The 25,938-nt window shown below is 46.9% G+C and overlaps 1 protein-coding gene across 1 annotated transcript in view; it reads right to left on the reverse strand.

Annotated features, from left to right (window-relative positions):
* Positions 1-25,938, reverse strand: part of ROBO3 (roundabout guidance receptor 3) — a 661,476-nt gene that overhangs the window by 620,314 nt on the left and 15,224 nt on the right. The gene's annotated exons all lie outside the window — the stretch shown is intronic.

The following is a 25,938-nucleotide window of genomic DNA, read 5'->3' on the forward strand; positions in this document are numbered from 1 at the left end:
TACTGTCCATATAACTAATGGGTTGCTAATATGACTTCACTATCAAGTGGAGAGCTGAGAATTTGCAGTTTTAAGGTAGCCATACACTGGTTGATTTGCCATTAGATCGACCAACTGATAGATCCCTCTCTGATCGAATCTGATCAGAGAGGGATCGTATGGCTGCCTTTACTGCAAACAGATTGTGAATCGATTTCAGCATGAAACCGATCACAATCTGTGGTGGTGGTAGTGGTGGTGGTGCTGCCGCTGCCCCCCGCCCGCATGCCCGCATACATTACCTGCTCCGCCGGTGCAACTCCCCCGGTCTCCGCTGTCTTCTTCTCCGCGCTGGTCTCCGGGTCCGGCAGGCTTCACTTCTTCCTGTCTGGGGGAAGTTTAAACAGTAGAGCGCCCTCTACTGTTTAAACTTCCTGCCGGGACAGGAAGAAGTGAAGCCTGCCGGACCCTGAGACCAGCGCGGAGAAGAAGACAGCGGAGACCGGGAAGTTGAGCTGGCAGAGCAGGTAATGTATTGCAGCTGTATTGCGTCCGTCGTCGGGCACTCGAACGCCGCTATCGACGCACTCCCGACCCGCCGGCGATCGAGAGTAATCTTCCGCACGGACGGATCGACGGGAATCGACGGGAACGATTGATTTTGGATGGAAATCGATGGTTCTGTCAGTGTTTGCGCAACGATTTTACAGCAGATTCGATCACAGTGATCGAATCTGCTGTATATCGGCGGCAGAATTGTTAGGTGTATGGGCCTCTTAAGAATACAGTAGTCAAACAAAAATACTACTGTGGACCTACTGCACAGGTTCAGAGGCTCTCTTTTTAACAGTTTCGTAGTTGTTGGAAAGCTGAACCATCATGTGTTTTCCTGATAGAAAACAAAACACATATTTTTTTTTATAGAAGGTAAACTCCGGAGTCCTGTATACTTCCTGTCCAAACTGACCTGTAAGCCAGAGCAACCATGCCAGGGATGGAGCCGTCTTGGCAAAGACAGAAAGAGATGAAAGGTAAATTAATGTTTGCCCAGTGCTTGAGGTTTCCAGGGAAATGTGTGTGAGCCACCTAAGAGGTATTGACTCTCTCTCTACATGCTGTCTCCCTGCCAGCAGCTCCCACATCTCCTGCCAGTCTGAGTGACACTTCTCACAAACCTATCCGCTGGAGATTAAGCTCTAATTAATAAATCTTTAGCCAACGAGCTGCAGGAGGTCCTTTCATTGTGTTAGGCCTGGTGGCTCAGCCTAGATGAGCAACTAAAACACAGAAATTACAGTCTCCCTATCACCTTAATCCCTTTCCCTGTACCAAAAAAATGAACAATGGATTTTTATCAAGCCAGTCAGAGGTAGGTTAATGTTCAAATAATTTTCATCAGTCTCCTCTGTTTCTTTCTTCTGCTATGAAATTCCTGGTATGCCAGAAATGGCTTTTTAGCTTGCTTAATAATTCTCTGTTATCTGTCATTATTTTAGTCTGGATATATTAGCAGTCTGTTCAGGCCTGTCAGTATTTTATGGTGAGGGCAGGAGAGGAGTGGAAATACTAATCACCCTCATATCCATAAGTAGAAGCACCACCAGCTATCAAATGGGTTAAAAGGGGGTGTATCTGAGTACCTAGCCAAATCATGTTTTACGGAAAAATGTATTTTACTTCATGTCCCTTGGATAGTATTCACCTCCAACTAATGTGTAGTAGCCATGTGCCACCAGATAAAAGAATTAAGTAGCCATGTGCCCCAAAATTAAATAATTAAGTAACCCAGGTGCCTCTCAGCCCCTATATAGAGAAATTAAGTAGCCACGTGTCTAACAGCTATGTAGCTATGTTCCTTCGAATAAAGGAATTAAGTAGCCACTGCCCCCCAGATACACAAATTAAGTAGCAATGCATCCCCCATATATCAGTATTAAGTAGGCAGCTGAGTCTCCCAGTTATGAGTATTAGCTATAGCTATATGGACAGAGTCCCCTAGATACCAGTAATAAAAAGCCATGTATGAGTCCCGCCCCCCACCTCCCATAGAAGTATTAGGTAGTCAGATGTGCCCCCTAGTTAGCAGTACTAGGTAATCCTGTGAATCACCTGTAAAAGTATTAGGTAGCCAGATATGCCCCACAATTTGAGTATTAGGTAGTAGTCCTGCTGTAATCCCACCCCTTTTCCCAATAAGAAGTATTAGGTAGTCACGTGATTCCCCAGAAAGTATTCGGTAGCTAGATGTGCCCCCAATATTATGAGGTAGCCAGATGTGGATGAGGTAGCCAGATGCGCCCTCTATATAGTATTAGTTAGCCAGAGGTACCTCCCAGTTAGTATTAGGTAGTCAGATGTTCCCCCAAATAGTATCAGGTAGCCAAATGTGCCACCTGAATAGTATCAGGTTGCCTAAATAATATTAGGTAGTCAGAGGTGCCCTCCATATAATATTATGTAGCCAGAGGGACCTTCTTAATAGTATTCGGCAGCCCAAGTTGCTCCCTATACAATATTAGGTATCCAGATGTGCCCTCATGCAGACAGATGAGCAGAGCAGGGAGGCAACTCACCTGATCCTCCTTCAGTATCCCCGCTGATAGTATTTTGCTGGCAGGTCACATGATCTGAGATCACTGAAACCATGGAGACGGGGATGCTGGAGGAGGAACAAGGATCATGTCACTGGAGCATGGACAGGTGACCACATGCAATGGCAGGCCACCTTATTACTGGACACAGCTGCTTCGGTAGCTTTGTGGGTTTTATGGCCCTGCTGGAATGCCATTAAGATGTGAGTAATCAGCAGTAACATGGCACATACCACATAATTACTTGGATTGTTTTAGAACAGTGGTTCCCAACCTGGGGGCGATCGCCCCCCCCCCCCCCCGGTGGGCGATTTGGGTTCTAAGGGGGGCGATAAATTTGTGGGGGGCGACAGGGGGGCAATCAGTATGAAAAGGCAGAAAAAATAAACTAACTCTTCTGTAGAGTAGAATCTTAAGTGTCGCAGTGTCACTCGTTTTTAAGAAAATTATGGGCAAAAAATATGATCTGTATAAAATATGCAAGTGTGCATGATAGAGTTGTGTAATTCCTCAGGGCTCGTTGGTCACACGCCGGTAAGGGAATTGGCGCAAAGTAGTTGAGTCACCGGCTAGTTTTAGCTGGCAAGATCACAGCGCTACCCCCTCCACTGGCACCACCACCTGGCGTACACATCTAGTCTTCGTGTCAATCACAACACTCACCCCAGTTTGTCATACGTCTTCTATGTCTTTAGTAGGCTACGCCAGTGACTACATTGCGATTACATTGTGCGTATCTGTTTAGTATTCGTTCATTAGTTTTGAAGTACGGAAGACCGTGTTGGAGATTCAACATAGCTGCAGCTTAGTCTATTTATGAACTGACTGCAGTTTATATTCAGGACACTAGATGTCACTGATGAGATGTATTTTTCTGCAATGTGTATGGCTTTCTCTCTATGCCTCTTTTCTGCAGTGTTTCCTGCATGTGCAGTGTTTCCTCTTTTCTGCAGTGTTTCCTGTAAGGGTATACCGTACTAAGAGAAGGGGGGCGACAGGGGTGAGTCGTCTCCCCCTAAGGGGCGATACCTCATAAAAGGTTAGGAACCACTGTTTTAGAACATGTTTAAAGGTGACGGCACAGAATAGGGGATACTAGGGAATACCTTCCTCGGGAGGGGGAAGCCTATGGATCTGTCCTCCTCAGTAGAAGCGATCCAGTGGTAGGATCCCCAAAGTCCTCTTGGCGCTTGGCACTTGGAATTGGCCCCAAAAGAACAGGAAGTATAGTTGCATACAATTTGCATATCTTTTCAATTTCTTCATCTCTACTCACATTTTGCCTTCCTCATTTAACCACTTCAGCCTACAGTCTCGAAAATCGTATGCATCCGAGCAATGTTCACCTCCTATTCATTCGGCAATAACTTTATCGCTACTTATCACAATTAATTGATCTATATCTTGTTTTTTTCTGCTCCCCTAATTAGGCTTTCTTTGGGTAGTACATTTTGCTAAGAATTTTTTTCTAAATCCATTTTAACAGGAAGATTAAGACAGAAATGGAAAAAAAATCATTATTTCTCAGTTTTTGGCCATTATAGTTTAAAATTAATACATGCTACCGTAATTAAAACTCATGTATTTTATTTGCCCATTTGTCCCGGTTATTACACTATTTAAATGATGTCCCTATCACAATTTATGGCGCCAATATTTTATTTAGAAATAAAGGTGCATTTTTTCAATCTGCGTCCATCACTATTTACAAGCTTATGATTTTAAAAAAATATCATAAGATACTCTCTTGACCTGTATATTTAAAAATTTCAGACCCTTAGGTAACTATTTATGTTGTTTGTTTTTAATTGTAATTTTTTTAAATTTATTTTTTAAAACATGTATTTGGGTAATTTTTGGTGTGGGAGGGAAACAGATCATTTTAAATGTAAAATAATGTAATGTAAAAAATGTATGTGGGTGTAGTTTACTATTTGGCCACAAGATGGCCACAGTCAAAAAAGTCCTGGAGCGTACGATCACGCTACCAGGAACTACAAGGAGGCTGTGAAACTTTTTTTTTTGCAAAAATACAGCGGTCTCTGATTAGAGAGTGCCGGTTTTTCTGCGGGGGACTTAGATCGGTAAATGGGAATTATATTCCCATTCACTGATCGTGGGGGTAACGGCAGGCAGCGGGAGCGCACGCGATCGTGCGCCTCAGGCAGCAGCAGCTTCACAGTCTATCTGGACGTATATATCCTTAAAGGGAACCTTAACCGGCGGGGAAAAAAAATTCACTTACCTGGGGGCTTTCCCAAGCCTCCTGCAGCCGTCCTGTGCCCGCGCCGGTCCTTCGGTGCCCTCCGGTCTCCCTCCGCCGCTAAGTTTCGTTTTCGGACGACTGCCAGTCGTCCTCGGGCAAAGCGTCATCTTCTTCCGGATTCCCCGTCGTAAAGAGCCGTAAAGCACGTCCGCATGACGCCAAACGCGTCATGCGGACGCTCTTTACGGCTCTTTACGACGGGGAATGCGGAAGAAGATGACGCTTTGCCCAAGGACGACTGGCAGTCGTCCGAAAACGAAACTTAGCGGCGGAGGGAGACCGGAGGGCACCGAAGGACCGGCGCGGGCACAGGACGGCTGCAGGAGGCTTGGGAAAGCCCCCAGGTAAGTGAATTTTTTTCCCCCGCCGGTTAAGGTTCCCTTTAAGTGGTTAAAGCAATCATGATACTAATAATCAAAAACCTTTGGAGCCTACCGCCCTCTCCAGCAGCTACTGTCCAGTCTTGTTCCAAACTGCTGGAACAGCACTTAGAATGGGTAGGCTTTCTTTTCTCTAAAGTAAAGGTGCCCATACAGACATAAACACATTTTTAAACTTTAGTTTTTAGATTCAGAAGCCCTGTTATATAGAGACATGGTAAAATGTGGGATCTGTGCCTTCTAAGATATCAAATATCATATTTCAAATCTGTGCATAAGTTGAGTTTTAAAGTTTTGTTTACCTGCCCAATCTTCCTCTCCCACATCTAACTGTACCAATCCCACCCCCTCCCCTCCCTATTACTCCCAAATGGAGGTTCTCAACTATGGGACCACATGCCATGCAAGAAAAGGCAATCAAAGTCATTCAGTTCAAACTGGGACCATCTCTCCATAGCCCATTAAGCCGCATCTCAGAAATATCTTGGTACTGACTTTTCACCACAACCCAGCATTACATGGAAACCATGTCCCCACTGATTACCAATATACTGGGGAGGAGGTCAGTAACTTTAACAGCTACATCAATTTCACACCTCTAATTATATATATATATATATATATATATATATATATATATATATATATATATATATATATATATATTCTTTATTTATCAAAAACATTATTTATATTTTTGAACAGCAAAAGTGACAAATAAATGCCAACAATACAAACTATACCAAGATAATTACAAATCCACATCAGAGATTACACCCCAAATCCATTCAGATGCCACTCCACCTCTCCATCCGCCCTCCTTATCATCCCACTTGGCTCTTCTCCACTGTGCCTGTTCTTCCCCCTACGATATGAGCCAACCTTAACACTACTACGATATCTAATCTCTTTATTCCTGGGGGGGCAACCCACTGGAAGCTGGGTTCTTGTCTGGGAGGGGGTGCCCTTATAAGGACCTCCTTTCCCCGGCACTCCTCTCTAAGGGGGGGGGGGGGGAATAGATAAGGAAATAGAAAAAGAAAAAATAGAATAAATAGTTACACCGAAAGCGTGTACAAGAAGAAAAAGGAGAAAAATTCCTGTCCTTCTGAACCCTCCTCTAGAGATTGGCATCTCTCTACTATAGGCCTCTACTCTCTACATCCGATAAATAGCCCGTTATTCCCCGCCCATGGTCAAAGATCTGATTAGTTCTTCCATCTTTCTGACTCTGAGTCCCTTATATTCCATCGAGCTCTTAAATTCAGTCCATATGTCCCATCTCCTCTCCTCTCATTCCATACATACAAGTGGTGCTCAAATACCCCTTTTTAAAATTCGAGTTTGGTCGAATTCGAATAGTAAATTATTCGAGGTCAGTCGAATATTCGAGTCGAATAATTTTTACTATTCGATTCGACCTCGGACTTCGAGCTCACTATTCGAGTCGGTATTCGAGCTCATTTTTCGAGCTGACTATTCGAATTGGCCTTAAATAGCTTCCAACACTTGTTTTGGGGGTGAATGATGCAAGAAACATCTTTTTTTTCCAAGTAACAACAGCAAGTGATTATGTGGGGATGTTCCTTTAAAAAAAAAAGGTGGAAAGAGAAGTTGTGTCCAGAATTTTGTTCAGTACTGTATATACTTCTTCTTCTTCTTCTTCTTCTTCTTCTTCTTCTTCTTTATCTTCTATATCTTCTTCTTCTTCTTCTATATCTTCTTCTATATCTTCTTCTTCTATATCTTCTTCTATATCTTCTTCTTCTATATTGTCTTCTTCTTCATCTTCTTCTTCTTCTTCATCTTCTTCATCTTCTTCATCATCATTTTCTTCTTCTTCTTCATCTTCTTCTTCTTCATCTTCTTCTTCTTCATCTTCTTCATCTTCTTCTTCTTCTTCTTCTTCATCTTCTTCATCTTCTTCATCTTCTTCTTCTTCTTCTTCATCTTCTCCATCTTCTTCTTCTTCATCTTCTTCATCTTCTTCATCTTCTTCTTCTTCTTCTTCTTCATCTTCTTCTTCTTCTCCTTCTTCTTCATCTTCTTCTTCTTCTTCTTCTTCTTCTTCTTCTTCTTCTCCTTCTTTTTCTATATCGTCTTCTTCTTCTTCACTTATTTCTCTTTTCAATTTTTTTTTTAAAGAAATGGAGCTATTTTTGAGCGTAACAAATAGCTGGTGGCGCACGCATGTTGGAAGCGCCATTGTATGTGCTCCCTGGCAGTGGAAACACACAGACAGCAGGAGGTAAATTCAGCAGCAGGAGGAGGAGGATGAGTGTGTGGCAGCAGGCAGTCAATGAGGCAGGCAGCGTGACATAATAGCCCTGGTACCTAGCGGTGATACCAGGGCTGTAAATAAACACAGCAGGCAGGAGGTCCCAGACAGCGGTCGTGCAGCCCACATCGTGTCCAATACACAACTGGGACAACACAGTTTTCAACCCGGGCACCTCTGAAAAATTAAACCTTTTTTTTTTTTATGGTTTTTTGGTTTTGTTTGTAAAACAAATTACACAGATATATAGCTATTTTTTGACGTAATAGCTGGTGGCAGAGTGGCAGCAGAATGTAATTCTGTGTACCCTGGCAGTGGGAAACACAGACCGACAGCAGCAGCAGCAGGAGGAATGGAGGAGTAATGTGAGCAGCTATTGTTTGACGTAATAGCTGGTGGCAGAGTGGCAGCAGAATTTAATTCTGTGTACTCTGGCAGTGGGAAACACAGACAGACAGCAGCAGCAGCAGGAGGAATGGAGGAGTAGTGTGAGTGTGGCAGCAGGCAGGCAGTGTGACATAATAGCCCTGGTACCTAGCGGGTGATACCAGGGCTGTAAATAAACACAACAGGAGGTCCCAGACAGCGGTCGTGCAGCCCACATCGTGTCCAATACACAACTGGGACAACACAGTTTTCAACCCGGGCACCTCAGAAAAATTAAACCTTTTTTTTTTTTTTTTGGTTTTGTTTGTAAAACAAATTACACAGATATATAGCTATTTTTTGACGTAATAGCTGGTGGCAGAGTGGCAGCAGAATGTAATTCTGTGTACCCTGGCAGTGGGAAACACAGACCGACAGCAGCAGCAGCAGGAGGAATGGAGGAGTAATGTGAGCAGCTATTGTTTGACGTAATAGCTGGTGGCAGAGTGGCAGCAGAATGTAATTCTGTGTACCCTGGCAGTGGGAAACACAGACAGACAGCAGCAGCAGCAGGAGGAATGGAGGAGTAGTGTAAGTGTGGCAGCAGGCAGGCAGCGTGACATAATAGCCCTGGTACCTAGCGGGTGATACCAGGGCTGTAAATAAACACAACAGGAGGTCCCAGACAGCGGTCGTGCAGCCCACATCGTGTCCAATACACAACTGGGACAACACAGTTTTCAACCCGGGCACCTCAGAAAAATTAAACCTTTTTTTTTTTTTTATGGTTTTGTAGTTTTGGTTTTACAACCAATTACACAGATATAGCTATTTTTTGACGTAATAGCTGGTGGCAGAGTGGCAGCAGAATGTAATTCTGTGTACCCTGGCAGTGGGAAACACAGACCGACAGCAGCAGCAGCAGGAGGAATGGAGGAGTAATGTGAGCAGCTATTGTTTGACGTAATAGCTGGTGGCAGAGTGGCAGCAGAATGTAATTCTGTGTACCCTGGCAGTGGGAAACACAGACCGACAGCAGCAGCAGGAGGAGGAATGGAGGAGTAGTGTGAGTGTGGCAGCAGGCAGGCAGCGTGACATAATAGCCCTGGTACCTAGCGGTGATACCAGGGCGTAAATAAACACAACAGGAGGTCCCAGACAGCGGTCGTGCAGCCCACATCGTGTCCAATACACAACTGGGACAACACAGTTTTCAACCCGGGCACCTCAGAAAAATTAAACCTTTTTTTTTTTTATGGTTTTGTAGTTTTGGTTTTGCAACCAATTACACAGATATAGCTATTTTTTGACGTAATAGCTGGTGGCAGAGTGGCAGCAGAAGGTAAATCTGTGTACCCTGGCAGTGGGAAACACAGACAGACAGCAGAAGGGCAGTACACAGCAGCCCACTGTAGTTGTAAAATGTGTGGCTGCAGGCGACGTAATAGTCAAAGTGAACCAGGCTGGCTTAGTGAGCAGGAGCCAGGAGGTGGTAAAGGGTGGTAAGGCACATTAACGATGGTTCTAAGTTCCGGCAGCCAGTTCATGTCCCCCTCTCGCCGACAACAGGGGCCAGGAACTCGCCTTCCACCCACGCCTGGTTCATCTTGAGAAACGTCAGTCTGTCCACAGACTTGTGAGACAGACGTGAGCGTTTCTCGGTGACCACGCCACCAGCTGCACTGAAGCAGCGCTCGGACAACACGCTGGAAGGGGGGCAGGACAGCACTTCCAGGGCGTACTGCGCCAGCTCGCTCCAGGTCTCCAGGCGCTTGACCCAATACTCCATGGGATCAACAGGGGCATCGCTGTCAAGCCCGCTGTAGGACCCCATGTAGTCAGCCACCATGCGGGTCAGGCGCTGGCTGTGACCGGAGGAGGATGCTGCTGCATGCACCTCCTCTCTAGTCACTGCTGCCGGAGCCTCTACAGTCCTGTAGAGCTCGTGGCTGAGAGACAGCAGGTCTGTGGGGCGCTTGCTGCTGGATGCAGGCACCTGCTGCTGCCTCTGTGCTGGCTGGACAGTGGGGGTGGAAGGCTGGGGGAAGGCTTCATCCAAGCGCTCAACAAGGGCCTGCTGCAAGCTCCTTATTTGTTGCGCTGGGTCTCCTCCTGCAGGCGGCAGGAACTGGCTCAACTTCCCCTTGAGGCGCGGGTCCAACATCATGCTGATCCAGATGTCCTCCCTCTGCTTCATCTGGATCACCCTGGGGTCCCTGCGCAGGCACGTCAGCATGTGCGCTGCCATTGGGAAGAGGCGGGCCACGTCTGCTGGCACATCGACGGCAGTGCTGTCCTCCTCATCCTCCTCCTCTGCCGCCTCATCCTCTCTCCACCCCCGCACCAACTCAGCTGCGCTGTGCTGATCCCCCTCATCAGCAGCAAGGTCAGGGACCTCCACCAAGTCCTCCTCCTCCTCCCCCTCAGAGGTGGACTGTGCAGCTGCTTGCCGCTCCTGCTGGTCCAAGGCTGCCGCTCCCTGTTCCAGCAAAGCATCGAGGGCCCTGTTCAGCAGACAAACCAGGGGCACCCACTCGCAGACCATAGCATGGTCCCTGCTCACCATGTTAGTGGCCTGCAGAAAGGGAGCCAGCACTAAGCACACCTGCTGCATGTGCCTCCAGTCATCATCGGGGACGATGGACGGGATGTTGCTGGTCTTGTCCCTTCTCTGAGCGGCGGAAACAGTGGCCAGGGCAAGGTACTGGTTGACAGCGTGCTTCTGTTCAACCAGACGCTCCAACATCGCCAGGGTGGAGTTCCAGCGAGTCGGAACGTCAAGGATCAGCCGATGGCGTGGCAGCTCCAGCTCCTTTTGCACGTCTTCCAGGCTCGCACAGGCTGCAGCCGAGCGCCGGAAGTGACGCACAACGTTCCTTGTCGTTTCCAGCAGTTCGCCCATCCCCTGGTAGGTGCGCAAGAACTTCTGCACCACCAGGTTCAGCACATGGGCAAGACAGGGGATGCGGGTCAGGTTTCCCCTGTCTATTGCGGCAACCAGATTGGCCCCATTGTCAGCCACCACCTCTCCGACTCTGAGGCCTCTGGGTATCAGCCAAATCCTCTCCTGCTCCTGGAGTTTGGCCAACACATGGGTTGCCATCAGCTTGGTCTTCCCAAGGCTGACCAACTGCAGCAGCGCTTGGCAGTGGCGGGCCTTCACGCTGCTGCTGAGGCGGGGGGTTTGGCCAGGTGTGCCGGAGGATGGCAGAGGATCGGAGGAACCTGCTGCAGTTCCCCCGACCCTGCGGGGTGGCACCACCCACTGTGTTGGTGCTGCTGCTGTGCCCGCTGCTGCTCTCCCATCCTCACCCCCTTCCACCAAGCTGACCCAGTGGACAGTGAAGGACAGGTAGCGGCCTGTCCTGAAGCGGCTGCTCCAGGAGTCCATGGTGACGTGGACCCTTTCACCAACCGCGTGCTCCAGCCCTCGCTCCACATTGGCCATCACAAAGCGGTGCAGTGCAGGAATGGCCTTGCGGGCGAAGAAGTGTCTGCTGGGGAGCTGCCAGTCTGGGGCTGCGCAAGCAAGCAGCGCACGCATGTCGCTCCCCTCCTGCACGAGCGTGTACGGCAGGAGTTGGGAGCACATGGCCCGTGCCAGCAAGCCGTTCAGCTGCCGCACGCGACGGCTGCTGGGAGGCAGAGCCCTAACCACCCCCTGGAAGGACTCGCTCAAAAGGCTCTGGCGTGGCCTTTTGCTGGCACGGGAATCAGCAGACACAGCAGAGGAGGCCACTGAGGACTGGCTGCCAGAACAGGCCTCAGTGTCGGCGGCAGGAGTTGCAGAGGGGGGAGGAGCAGTGCGTTTCCGCACTCCTGCTGGTGCTGCTGGAGGAGCAGGAGGGCGGGTGGCTGCTGTTGCTGCTGCTGCTGCTGCTGCTGAAGGCTGTGCAGTGATGGGTGTGGTGCCACTGCCAGCACCAGATGCCTTCAGCCTCTGGAACTCCTCATGCTGGTGGAAATGTTTCGCAGCAAGGTGGTTGATGAGCGAGCTGGTGCTGAACTTTTTTTTTTTTTGTAACACTGGTTTTTATTGAATAATTAAGATGGAACAAAAAGACCGTGAAGAGAATAGAAGTTAATTTACAAGTCGTACAGAGTTTAAGAGTCTGTGATGTAGGAATCTTAAGGTGACAAGATCTTCAGCCAGTCTTCATGTGGCTCGTATATTTGTCTACTTCCCTAAGATGGATCCTAAAAATACAATTAAGTTCTCGATGGAGTAGACAGCATTATGTGTGGGAGAGGGGGAAGGAGGGGGAGGGATTGAGGGAGGGGGAAGGGCGAGGGAGGGGTGGAGGGGAAGGGATAAGGGAAAATGGAGTTTATTTACCATTAAAGGTCAACCAGCTGAAATATAAGAAAAAAAAAACTAGTGAGAATAAAGAAGTGATGGACAACAGGTCCAGGTGAGTCACAATGGTCAGACATTCCGCATAATAGCCTTGGGTATTACCTCAGATGAGGTTAGTCCTATTTAAAGGTAGAAGAGAGGAAGGGCCTAAAAAAAAAAAGGAAGATAATATAAAGTCCTTGAGGTGGGTGTACAGGGCGTGATATAGTGATTAGGGTTCTGGCAAATGTTAGGGAGGGGTGGGTGGTCAGGATCCCTCTTTAGGGGGGTATGTAGTCTGAGGAGCTGAAAGTCCATGGGTCCCAGATCTTATGGAATCTGTCCTCAGAGTCTCTCAGGGAAGCTGTCATTTTCTCCATAGTTTTGTACCAAGTGATTTTAGTTTTTATCTCCAAGATTGTAGGTGGGGCTATTTGTTTCCACGCGGCTGCTATGGAGAGTCTGGTGGCTGTCAGGATGTGAGTAATTAGGCGCATTGTGTGTGAGGGGACACCAGGTATGGTTTTGCCCAATAGCATGTAGAGGGGATCACGAGGGATAGGAGTGCCAGTAACATGTTGAATCAGTGATTGGGTGTCTCTCCATAGTGTATCGATGAGAGGACAGAACCAAAATATATGTGCAAGGGTGCCTTTATATCCACATCCTCTCCAGCATAAATCGGAAGGTCCATTGTATATTCTGGAGAGTCTATCTGGGGTTAAATACCAATGGAAGAGGATCTTGTATATATTTTCTTTTATTTGTATGCAGATGGAGCTGTGTTTAGCATTTTCCCAAATGTTTTCCCAGTCCTCTAGCGTAATAGGGGTGGAGAGGGTAGATTCCCATTTGGCCATATAGGGGTAAGAGGGGGTGAGGGAATTTGATTTGGTTTGGAGGAGGGAGTGGATTTGTGATATCAGACCTTTTTGATGTCCTCTCGAGTTGCATAGGCATTCAAATTGTGTCCAGGAAGGAATTACGCTTGCTCCTTTGGTGATTTTTTGAAGGAAGTGTTTAATCTGATAGTATTCTAGGTACATCTGGGGGGAGAACAGGGTCTTTTCTTCTAGTGCTGTTCTGTCCCAGATTTTACCCGTCAATGGATTAATCCAATCTCTAAGATTAAAAAAGCCTAAACTGAACCAGCGGGCCATGAATTGTTTTGAGGCTCTAGGAGGAAAAGATTGATTTCCCAGTATTGGGAAGAGTGGGAAGGGGGTAGACCTAAGATGAGCAGTAGACATGGTGCTCCTCCATATGCGGGTAGAGAAGTGTATAGTGGGTAATGTAGTATTGGGGGGGAGTTTTGGGGGAGCTGGTGACCAGATAAGTGAGGCTAAAGTGGTTGGTAGGATGCTTGTAGCTTCTATTAGGCCCCACTTAGTGTAAACTTTTGGGCTAGTCCATTCAGTTAGCTGTCTGAGATGGGTAGCCTGATAGTAAAGCTTCAAATGGGGGACTGCCAGGCCTCCTGATTTTCGTGGGGATAGAAGTATAGTTTTATGGATTCTCGGGTGTTTGTGGTTCCATATGAATTTGAAAAACTCAGCCTGTAGTTTGGAGAGTTGGGCTGAGGGGACTTGGACTGGTAGGGTTTCGAATAGGTATAGGAGGCGTGGGAGGATGTTCATTTTTAGGGAATATATTCTCCCCATCCAAGAAATTTTATATGCGGTCCACTTGTGTAGATCTTTGAGAATGGTCTGGATGAGTGTAGGATAGTTTTGCTTGTATAATGTGGAATATGTAGGTGTAAGGTTTATTCCTAGGTATTTGAGCGTGGACTTTCCATCTATAAGGGTAGTGGGCTTTAAGGGAGGACATTAGGGTGGGGGGTATTTTAATGGGAAGGGCCTCTGTCTTATCCTGATTTAACTTAAAGCCTGAGAGGGATTCGTATTCTTTTATGGTGGAGTGCAATGCCGGGAGAGAGATAAGAGGTTGTGTGATTGTGAGTAAGACGTCATCAGCAAATAAAGATATCTTATGTTCATGTTTGCCTTGTCGAACCCCATGTATATTCGGATTCAATCTAATTGCTGAGGCTAGAGGTTCAATGCTTATGGCAAATAATAGAGGGGAAAGGGGACATCCTTGACGAGTGCCGTTTTGTATTCGCAAGGGTTGTGTGGGGGCGAAAGGGAGCTTAATTGAGGTGGATGGGGTGGAGTATAGATATTGAAGTAAGGAGAGGAAGGGTCCCTTGAAGCCTTGGTGTTCTAATACCCGGAATAGATAAGGCCAGGATAATCTGTCAAAGGCCTTCTCTGCATCCAAACTTAGGAGCAGAGAAGGCCTGCCACTCTGACTCATGAGTGAGATAAGATTTATTGCTTTCCTGGTGTTATCGCCGGCGTGGCGTGCTAGGATAAATCCTACCTGGTCATTATTGATAAGTGTGGTTAGGATAGGGTTGAGACGATTGGCCATGACTTTTGTTATAATTTTCAGGTCTGAGTTTAGAAGAGAAATGGGTCGGTAGCTTTGAGGGAGTTGGGGATCCTTCCCCTCCTTAGGTATTACTGTAAGTAAGGAAGTTAACATGGAGGAGGGGGGTGAGTCTCCTTGGAGTATTTTGTTCGCCAGTTTGACTAAGTGTGGGACTAGATCAGATTTAAATGTCTTATAGTATGAGTAGGGGAGACCATCTGGGCCGGGGCTTTTAGAGGAGGGAAGGAATTTTAGTACCTCAAGAATCTCGGTGTCTGATATTGGGTTGTTAAGTAGGGTCAATTGAGCCTCCGTAAGGGTTGGGAGGTTGAGTTCTGAAAGGAATGAGTCTAACTTAGGGATGAAGGTGGGCTTCTTAGATAGATCTGGTAGGCTATATAATTGAGAATAGTAGTCAGAGAAAATATGGGCGATTTTCTGGGGGTCATAGTGTATTGTACCCTCTGAGTCTTTCATGGAATAGATCAGTTGCTGGGAGGATTTGGGATTCAATTTTCGGGCTAGTATGGTGTGGGGTTTGTTTCCCCTCTCAAAAAAGAGTTGCCTAGACCACCTCAGGCTTTTCTCAAGTTGGAGGGTTTGTAGGGAGCGAATTTTTTGTTTTAGATTTTGTACTGTAGTGAAGTGTTCCTGTGTAGGTGACGTTTTATAGGTTGACTGAGCCTTAATCAGAGTGGCATGGAGGGAAAGAAATTTTTGGGAGGAGAGTTTTTTTCTCCTGGAGCCTTCAGCAATGAACAGTCCCCGTATGAATGCCTTATGAGCCTCCCATAAAATGCCATAGGAGGATACAGTTGTAGAATTTGTGTTGAAGAATGACCGCAACTCCTCACTAAGTTCACTGGCAAAGGTTTTGTCCCGTATGAGGGCTTCGTTGAGTCTCCAATTTAAAGGCTTATGGGGTCTAACAAGCCAGTTTAGGTGTAAGACAACATTTTGGTGGTCGGACCATGCCATTGGTAGTATTTCTGACTTGTCCAAAAGAGGTAATAGGGTGGAATTGGCGAAAAAATAGTCCAGGCGAGAGTGAGATGCATGAGGAGGGGAGAAAAAAGTATATTCGATAGATTTTGGATTAGAGATTCTCCATAGATCGAGCAATGTATGCTTTCTCATGAGTGCCCTGAACTTACGGGAGTTGCGGTCATGAGTACCTTTTGAGGAGGAATTTTTTACAAGGCTTCTATCTTGGACGGCTGAGAAAGCCAAATTGAAATCTCCCCCTAAGATTAAAGTGCCGTTTTTTAATTTTTGAAGTTTATCCAGAAAGGAGGATAAATAAGAGGTTTGGTCTTTGTTAGGGATATAAACATTGGCCAAGGTGATGGGTTTGCCCGCCAGGGATCCGATAAGTATGAGGTAATGACCATCTGGGTCACATACGGATCTTGTGATCTGTAAGGGAAGATTTGATTTGAACACAATAGCAACACCTGCCCGTTTAGTCGAGGCGGAGGCCAAATATACCTTAGAATAGAGCTTGTTCCCCAGCCTAATGCAGTCCCGTTGTCTTAAGTGAGTTTCCTGGAGCATAGCAATGTCTATGTCCAGTCTTTTGAGGTCTTTTAATAGGGTGAGTCTTTTCTGAGGTATATTTAGGCCCTTCGCATTTAACGTGATCAGCTTAACCATAGTCCGTGGCAATGCGGAGCACGTATGAGGTGTATGCGGTAGGGTCCGACCATCGTGACCCACAGAAAACAAGAAACAAACAAGATATGAACCTTAACAAAACATACTTCCATATCAGTGATAGAAACATATCGATATAAACATATGCTGATTGATATAGAGAAAGAAAGCTTATGCCACTATAAAGTAAGTGGCCATGGGTATTGGCAGCCAAAAAGAGCTGCCTGGGTGAGAAAGCCTTTGGGGGTACCAGACTCCAAAAGAGCCAGATAAGCCCATAAGGGAATCTCCTGAGGTGCATGTGGAAGTACCGGAGGGTAGCGGCCCAGGGACCAGAGTCCCAGTGTCTAGATCGTTGAGAGCCGGGAACAGAGATAATTTTGTGGTATCAGCAATGATGGTATCAGAGCATCTTGTTAGGGGCTCAAAAGTTAGTGCAGGGGGTGTAGGATCCCTCTGTTAGGAAATAGAGGGGGTGTAGTAGAGAGTTCAGCTAGTTGAGGTTTCCATGCCCTCTTGGGTCTGGTTGTATGTGAGGCTCCGGACGGGAACTCGAGTCCAATCCGAGATGTGACGTGCCTTCCTGGGGGGGGAGGACATAGAGGGAGATCTGGGATTCTGGGTGAGTTGTAAAGGTGGTAGTTTAAGTCCCATTTGCTTGAGAAAGAGGGGGGCATCATCGATATCGGTTAAGGTGAAGGTCAGCCCTTGACGGTTGACAGTTAGGCGAAAGGGGAAACCCCACTTGTAAGGGATGGCCGCATCTCGCAGAAGTTGTGTGACTGGCTTTAGGGCTCTGCGCTTTGCCAGGGTAATGAGGGATAAATCATTGTAAACGTGGATCTCATCTCCTTTAAAAGTGAGAGATGGGACTTTGCGTAGTGCCTGCAACAGGGCCTGTTTAGCTTCATAGTAGTGCATCCGGACTATAATGTCTTTAGGCCTTTGGTTGTGGGGTTGGCGTTCCCCTAAGGACCTGTGGGCTCTGTCCATGCGCCATAGCTCGTCTGGAAAGTCAGTCACAATCGATTTGAATAGTTCCAGCAGGTGTGGTTTAATTTGGTCAGGCTTAACTGACATGGAGACCCCTTTCACCCTCAGATTCTGCCTTCTTTCCCTATTCTCAAAGTCTTCCTGTGTAGTACGAATCGCTTTCAGATCTGACTGTATTATGATCTGCTCGTCCTCAATGGCTGATTGCTTCTGAGAGAGAGTGATTGCTTTTTCCTCCAGAGCGCTGGTACGTTCGCCCAGGCTTACTATGCCTGCCTTAATGTCTTTCACAGCGGATAAAAATAGGTTCTGGAGGGAGTCATGTATGGCTTTACAGTGCCTGTCTAATGTAGATTCCAGGAAAGCTGCAGTTACCGGTGTAGTGTCCGGCGTTATACTGGCCTGCGGGGTGTTGTCAGCGTGGTCTGGCTGATCGGCGCCATCTTGGGTGTGCGCGGGGCGAAGAAAGCGATCCATTGTGCCTGGAGCCTGCGGTGATTTGGAGGGTCCCTTTGCGGCCATCAGGTGGAGGGAGTCTTAGGGCGTCTGACCCGGTGTGAGCCGTGCGGATCTGAGGCGTAGAGGAGCGGAGAGCGGCTCTTCTGAGAGAGCGATGGGCTGGAGCTCAGAGCCTAGGCTGCCATCTCCATGACGTCGCGCATGCACCTCGAGCTGGTGCTGAACTTTAAGGGGTCTGCACCTCTGCTCAACTTCCGCTGACAGTGGTTGCAAGTGGCGTACTTGCTGTACACTGTGGGCATGGTGAAAAAGCGCCAGATTGGTGACAAAAACAACCCCCTACGGCATGGAACCGCTGCTGCCTGTCTCCCTGTAGTGGTTGGGGGGGGGGGGGCTTGGGTGCGGCTAGTGGTGGTACTGGCAGATGCTGCTGCTGCTGCTGCTGAGCCTGAGACACCAGCAGGCTGGGGGACGTGCCTACTGCTGCCAATGCTTGCAATGATGCGCCTCCTTGCAAGGCCCACAAGCGCATCCTCCTCCTCCTCCTCAGAGCTGCTGATGACGACATCCCCTGGAGCTGGTGGCACCCAGTCTCTGTCTGTCACCGTGTCATCATCATCCTCCCCCTCCTGAAACATGTCCTGCTGGGATGATGACCCCCCAAACTCCTCTCCTGATGCATGGATGGGCTGCTTGACTGTCGCCACAGTCTTGCTGTCCAATCCCTCATCCCCCAAAGTGCCCATCAGCATCTCCTCCTCCAAATCGCCAACAACAGCAGACAATTGACTCATCATGCCTGGGGTCAAAAGAGTGCTGAGTGACAGGTCGGCGACTGACGGTGAACTAGCCTCCTCCCCAGGCCCTGCTGGGCAGCTGCTGCGAACAGGGGTGGTGGTGGTGGTGGTGAGGGTGGAGGCCTCGGATGCAGAGCTGATGGCGGGCTGCTCATCCTCCGTCATCAGTTGCACCACAGTGTCTGCATCCTTTTCCTCAATGGGACGTTTCCGACCCGGCTGGAGGAAAATCGGAGCAGGTGCTACACGCTGCTGCTGCTGTGTCTCTGCAGCGTGAGTTGCAGATGCTCCTGCTGGGCGGCGCCCAAGGCGTCCACGGCCAGTGGCTATAGGAGGAATGTTAGCCACTGACGCTGCTGCTGCGGAACTGTGCATGGTGGCGCGGCCGCGCCCGCGGCTTGCCACAATGCTGCTCCCTCTCCTCCTGATTCCCTTGCTGCCCTTCCCCTTGCCCAAACCGCGCTGGCTGCCACTTCCAGACATCTTCGATGTTTTGGGCGTAAACACAAAAGTTTTTTAAAAGGGCGGGTGAAAAGTGGGGTACTTTAATGGAGTGGGTTGGTGGGCGAGGTGACTGAGTGAGTGTCTAGTACAGTAAGTAAGTAGTAACAGTCAGGAAGTACAACTAGAAGTTACAATAATCAGTAGTAATAATCACAAGGAAATAGAGTGTGTGTACACTACAGACAGTGAGTGCACGCACGCGCAAACACGCGCAGGAGCTAGCCTATGAACAGTGACTGAGTGAGTGTCCCTACTACAGTAAGTAAGTAGTAACAGTCAGGAAGTACAACTAGCAGTTACAATAATCAGTAGTAATCACAAGGAAATAGAGTGTGTGTACACTACAGACAGTGAGTGCACGCACGCGCAAACACGCGCAGGAGCTAGCCTATGAACAGTGACTGAGTGAGTGTCTAGTACAGTAAGTAAGTAGTAACAGAGTCAGTAAGTACAACTAGAAGTTACAATAATCAGTAGTAATAATCACAAGGGAATAGAGTGTGTGTACACAGACAGTGAGTGAGTGCACGCACACGCAGGAGCTAGCCTATGAACAGTGACTGAGTGTCCCTACTAGTACAGTAAGTAGTAACAGTAAGTACAACTAGAAATTACAATAATCAATCAGTAATCAGAAGGAAATAGAGTGTGTGTACAGTACACAGACAGTGAGTGCACGCACACGCAGGAGCTAGTAGCCTATGAACAGTGACAGTGAGTGTCCTAGTATAGTTACAGTATATAACTATTCAGAAGGAAATAGAGTGTGTGTACAGTACACAGACAGTGAGTGCACGCACACGCAGGAGCTAGTAGCCTATGAACAGTGACAGTGAGTGTCCTAGTACAGTTACAGTATATAACTATTCAGAAGGAAATAGGGTGTGTGTACACTACAGTACACAGACAGTGAGTGCACGCACACGCAGGAGCTAGTAGCCTATGAACAGTGACAGTGAGTGTCCTAGTACAGTTACAGTATATAACTATTCAGAAGGAAATAGAGTGTGTGTACAGTACACAGACAGTGAGTGCACGCACACGCAGGAGCTAGTAGCCTATGAACAGTGACAGTGAGTGTCCTAATACAGTTACAGTATATAACTATTCAGAAGGAAATAGAGTGTGTGTACACTACAGTACACAGACAGTGAGTGCACGCACACGCAGGAGCTAGTAGCCTATGAACAGTGACAGTGAGTGTCCTAGTACAGTTACAGTATATAACTATTCAGAAGGAAATAGAGTGTGTGTGTACAGTACACAGACAGTGAGTGCACGCACACGCAGGAGCTAGTAGCCTATGAACAGTGACAGTGAGTGTCCTAGTACAGTTACAGTATATAACTATTCAGAAGGAAATAGAGTGTGTGTACAGTACACAGACAGTGAGTGCACACACACGCAGGAGCTAGTAGCCTATGAACAGTGACAGTGAGTGTCCTAGTACAGTTACAGTATATAACTATTCAGAAGGAAATAGAGTGTGTGTACAGTACACAGACAGTGAGTGCACGCACACGCAGGAGCTAGCAGCCTATGAACAGTGACAGTGAGTGTCCTAGTACAGTTACAGTAAATAACTATTCAGAAGGAAATAGAGTGTGTGTACACTACAGTACACAGACAGTGAGTGCACGCACACGCAGGAGCTAGTAGCCTATGAACAGTGTCAGTGAGTGAGTGTCCTAGTACAGTTACAGTATATAACTATTCAGAAGGAAATAGAGTGTGTGTACAGTACACAGACAGTGAGTGCACGCACACGCAGGAGCTAGCCTATGAACAGTGACAGTCAGTGAGTGTCCTAGTACAGTTACAGTATATAACTATTCAGAAGGAAATAGAGTGTGTGTACAGTACACAGACAGTGAGTGCACGCACACGCAGGAGCTAGTAGCCTATGAACAGTGACTGAGTGAGTGTCCTAGTACAGTTACAGTATATAACTACAATACAAAATACAATCAATCAGTACTAAAGGACAGCAGAAATACTGGTATAGATGAGAAATAAACAGAGGACAGGAGAGAACAGCTGCCCACACAGGCAAGGCCCTGAGGCCTAAAGCTGTAAGCCTGCAGCAGCTGTCTCTCTCTATGTAACACAAAAGCTACTAACTAAAATACAATGTCTATCTAACTAACAACAATATAGGTGTATATAGGAGGTGTATGTGAGCAAAAACGCTAGGTAAATGACCACAATAAAGCTCTTGCTAAGCCAACGCACAAAGGAGCAGATCTCTCTCTGTGCAAAGTCAGGCAAGGACGGAGAAACGGAACATGGCGGCCGCTATTTATAGGGTAGGGGCTGGCCAGGGTCCCCCTCAGTGATTGGCTGCCGTCAGAGGGCCTGGGAGCCCTCTGATTGGCTCTAAGGACATCAATCTGGGCTATGACGCTATTCGAGCTCGGTATTCGAGCTCGAATAGCGCTGTTAGCTCGAATAGCGCGAATAGTGAATGGGCTATTCGAGTTCACTCGAATAGCCCATTCGAATAGTTTCAGCTATTCGGAGCTCGAATACCGAGCTCGAATAGCTGAAAAAGAGCTCGAATATTCGAGCTACTCGAATATTCGAGCTCTGCTGAGCACCACTGCATACAAGATAGCTCTTCCATTTTCTGGATATACTCTATTTCATTTAGCCACTCCAACATGGAGGGGACTATTTGTGTCTTCCAGTTTTTACAAATTACAATGCTTGCAGCATTTAGCTCGTGCATCCCCAAAGAGCCTTTATATTTTTTCGAGTCTCTACCATTGAGATGCAACAGATATACACTTGCATCATCAGAGACCGGGATATCTGCTAGCTTCCATGTGTAGTGTTTAAAAAAGAATGTAGTTTCCTACAACTCCATAATATATGAAGTAGATCCCCCCTTTCTTCCCCACATCTCCAACATAGGGGATCAGCACCACACATCTTATTCAATTTTTCCGGGGTATACCGGTAGTACCAGCGTGTCATTATTTTGTACCCTGACTCTTGTAGCCTTGTTCACACCTCTAAATATTGATGAAATAAGAATGAGTAGCTGTGTGCTGCTACAGTGATTAAGCAGCCCACCTCTAGAAAATGACTGAAATCACAAGCCCGAGCAAGATGTCATTGCTGGAACTTCAGGAGTCTAAGTGAGAGTAACTAGAGAAATTAGGGGTATGGCAGACTGTTATCTATCTTAACATTAATTGGAGGAGGTGGGACGACTGTTATAAAAGGTAAAATATTTCTGCCCTGCCTCCACTAATAAAACATTTATCACTGCACTTTTATAACCTTTTTGCAAAAAAAGGTGTGGGAAGAGTATATTAAACAGAAAGCAATTATAAGACATGTGAGATGTAGTTACAGTTCTGGCCACAAAGACTTCATCTCTCAACAGGAGCACTGAGGAGGTAGGCAGGGACAGTTCTGTTTTCAAACTGAACGAGTCCATGGTGTCCCACCCCAGGCCCTCCCTATATGGGTAATAATAGTATAGGGGTAGACAGTTAAATGGTCATTCTAAATAATTTGCATCTGTCAAAGGCACAGCTGCAGAGGCAGTTTTGGTAAACCAGAAAGCCATGTAATAAAAAAAACTAATAATCCCAAAAATGGTTTAAGTGCAATAAATAAAACTTTGCTTGTTTAAAATTATGATTTATTCGGCATAATATGCATTGAAAAAACAAACAGAAGCCTGTTCATAACCAGAAGAAAAAGACGGACTCTTCTTACAACACCTCTTTATTTTGACACGACAAACAGGTACACAAAGCACATAATATACATTAGAAAAAACAAACAAACATACGCCTGTGCTAGTACTGTAGGTTTTTAGAAGGAATCAAGTTTAAATTTGCTATGGAATTAGAACCAGTTGGCTAAAATAGTAATGTTAAAGTAAGGTCAAGTTAGATCTAAAAGGGTCTCTTTTCTTCATTTGGAAAACTTTTGGCTGTTTATTGTTTGCCATGCTCAGTATTTATTGAGCCAGACTTGTCACTAAAATTAAAGTTCCCATAGTAAGACACTTGTCAGCATGTTCAAATAGAAGTAGAATGAGTAATGAAATCCCTCTGTTGTCAATTTAGGAGCCGAGGACCAACAATGTAGGAGCATTGGCATTAGAAAGAGCAGGGATTGTGAGTCATATGGGCTATCTTTAAATCTAATAGGTGTGAGAAAACGCGGAAAAGCCGCCGCGTGCGCTCAGAGCAAGGAGGCGGATTCCGCGTCCAACACGGCGGTTTGCACGCGTAGGCCTACATCTGCCAGTATGGCTGAACGCGGAGAAACCGCCGCATGCCTTGCGGTGCGGCTGGTTCCGCGGCCAGCACGGCGGGTGGTACGCAAGACATGTCTGGTGTGGCTGGGACTGATAGTCCACACAGGTTCAGAAGGACGCGCGCGCGCGTTGAGAGGCAGAACTTTTATGACAGCCAGAAGGGAGTCAGCTGACCAAGCCGGTCAGCTGACGATTGTACCAGTTCCCATTGGTCCAGCACTTAGGAGAGGCGCTGGAGAGCGCTGGGCTATATATACTGGGTGCTGGTCATTCGCTGGTTGTCTGTCGTTGCGATCACTACGTGGAAGCACTCAGACCTTATTGTCAGAATCTGTGTTATCTTTCTGTTATACTTCAGACTAGTTCCAGGGTGTTGATGATCAAGGACCTCACACCCAAGATTAGGAATCTGTGTTATCTTTCTGTTATACTTCAAACTAGTTCCAGGGTGTTGATGATCAAGGACCTCACACCCAAGATTAGGAATCTGTGTTATCATTCTGTTATACTTCAGACTAGTTCCAGGGTGTTGATGATCAAGGATCTCACACCCAAGATAGGAATCTGTGTTATCATTCTGTTATACCTCAGACTAGTTCCAGGGTGTTGATGATCAAGGACCTCACACCCCAGATTAGGAATCTGTGTTACCATTCTGTTATACTTCAGACTAGTTCCAGGGTGTTGATGATCACGGAGCTCACACCCAAGACTAGGCATTGTTTATTATCTGTTATGACTTTCTGCTTTCCTGACCACTCTTCTGTTCACTGATTTGGTACTTCGCTATATCTGATACTCTGTTGCCAAACCCTGCTTGCCTTAGGATTACCAAATCAGCCTCCTGTCTTTGTACTTTGTATGTCCGTGTGTTGCTGACCTGGCTTGTCCGACCTTGAGAGCTATCTCCCCAGTTAAGAGATAGTTCACAGATCAGTCAGTGACATCCTCCTATTAGTGTCACTCACGCTCTGGTCCTTCCCTCTCCCAGTCTGACTCCTCCCTGCGGGAAAGTCTCAGGCTGCGGGAAGGTACTTACTCTAGCAGTATTCCTTACTGCCTTGTACCTGTCCTCCTGGTATTGTTCTCAAAGTATTACTGTTACACCAAACACTCATATCTCTCAGGTGTCCAGAGGTTAGTAATATATCTGATTATCGGTGATACTGCAGATCATCAATAATCGGGTATAGATCTGTATTTTTGGTGATACTGCAGATCACCAACAATCAGATCCTCTCTTTGTTACACTGATCGTTACAATAGAAAGTTGTAATGCATGGCTTGGACACAGCTGCACACACAGCAGCGTCCGTGCCATTCAAGACACAAGCTGCTGCCCACTCGTCACAGTAAAGGAGAGGGGATAGAGCGCACGCACGTGCACAGCGGACACAGTGAGCATGCGTTGTTAATGCGCAAGCAGCAGTCACGGCGGGCACATGGCGGTCATTACATGAAACTGAGGGAGCATCAGGGCTGGATTGTCCACAATGTAATACAGGTGGGTTTCTAGGGGTCTAGTGGATGACCAGTGGAAATTTAATCCTCCGAAATCCTGCCCCCACCTCTCCTTCAAAAAAAAAAAACAGATGGCAAGCAGAGGGGAGCAAAAACTGTGACCTTCAAAAAAACTGCATTTCATCTCTCTTGGTCTTTGAAGAACATATGTGCATTATAGAGCAGAAACTGCAAAGGTAATATTTATATATATATATATATATATATATATATATATATATAATATGTTAAGGCCACAACCCGAAGTCTGGCCACTTCGGGTTATGGTCGGCCAAAATGCGAGGTGGCCGTGTTATAGCGGCCATTGTCAGAAACGCATCATTCTGGTGGCTCCGACTCCTCCCCCTGCTTCCCTCCTCTCAGCAGTCGGCCAATAACGAGAGGCGATTAGAGTCCGGGCTCTGGCTCATCTCCCGCACCCTCCTCTTACCACTGGTGTTGGGCATTGGGCACTAGTGCCAAGTATTCCTACCCACCGTGCAGCTTCCTCTTCGCTAACTTCCCCACTACGGCAAGTTTCCGTTCATAACCGCGGGGACGTACCACAAGAAGCAGGGAATTGTGCCTCCACTTTTGTTCCAATATGTGGGCACTGCAGAGCGAGTGCTGGCAGAAGCAATGTCTGCAGCATTCCCGCTGCCTGCTCCTTGCAGTGCTTCCCTGCGGTGAGAAACTCGGGTGTGCAAGGGGAGATAGAGGGTGGGTAGGGATACTGGACCTGCGGCTGCCAGAGATAAAATTGCTGAGAGGAAGGAGCCGGAGCCGCTGGGATGATTCGTTTCTGACATTGGCCGCTGTAACATGGCCATTTCGCCCTTTGGCTGGTCAAAACCCAAAGTGGCCAGACTTCGGATTCTGGCCGTAACACATATATATATATATATATATATATATATATATATATATATATATATATATATATATATATATATATATACCCTCTTTCCCTGAAAATAAGACCTAGTTGGAATTTTGAGCATGCTTAAAATATATGCCCTACCCCGAAAATAAGCCCTAGCGGAAGCTAAAGAGGAGGAAGAGGCAACCAGTAAGTGGGGCCAGTGTGGTGCAGTGCTAATTGGGCACTGATCATGTCATCC

The sequence above is a fragment of the Hyperolius riggenbachi genome, chromosome 6 (assembly GCF_040937935.1).
Source record: "Hyperolius riggenbachi isolate aHypRig1 chromosome 6, aHypRig1.pri, whole genome shotgun sequence".
Lineage (NCBI taxonomy): Eukaryota > Metazoa > Chordata > Amphibia > Anura > Hyperoliidae > Hyperolius > Hyperolius riggenbachi.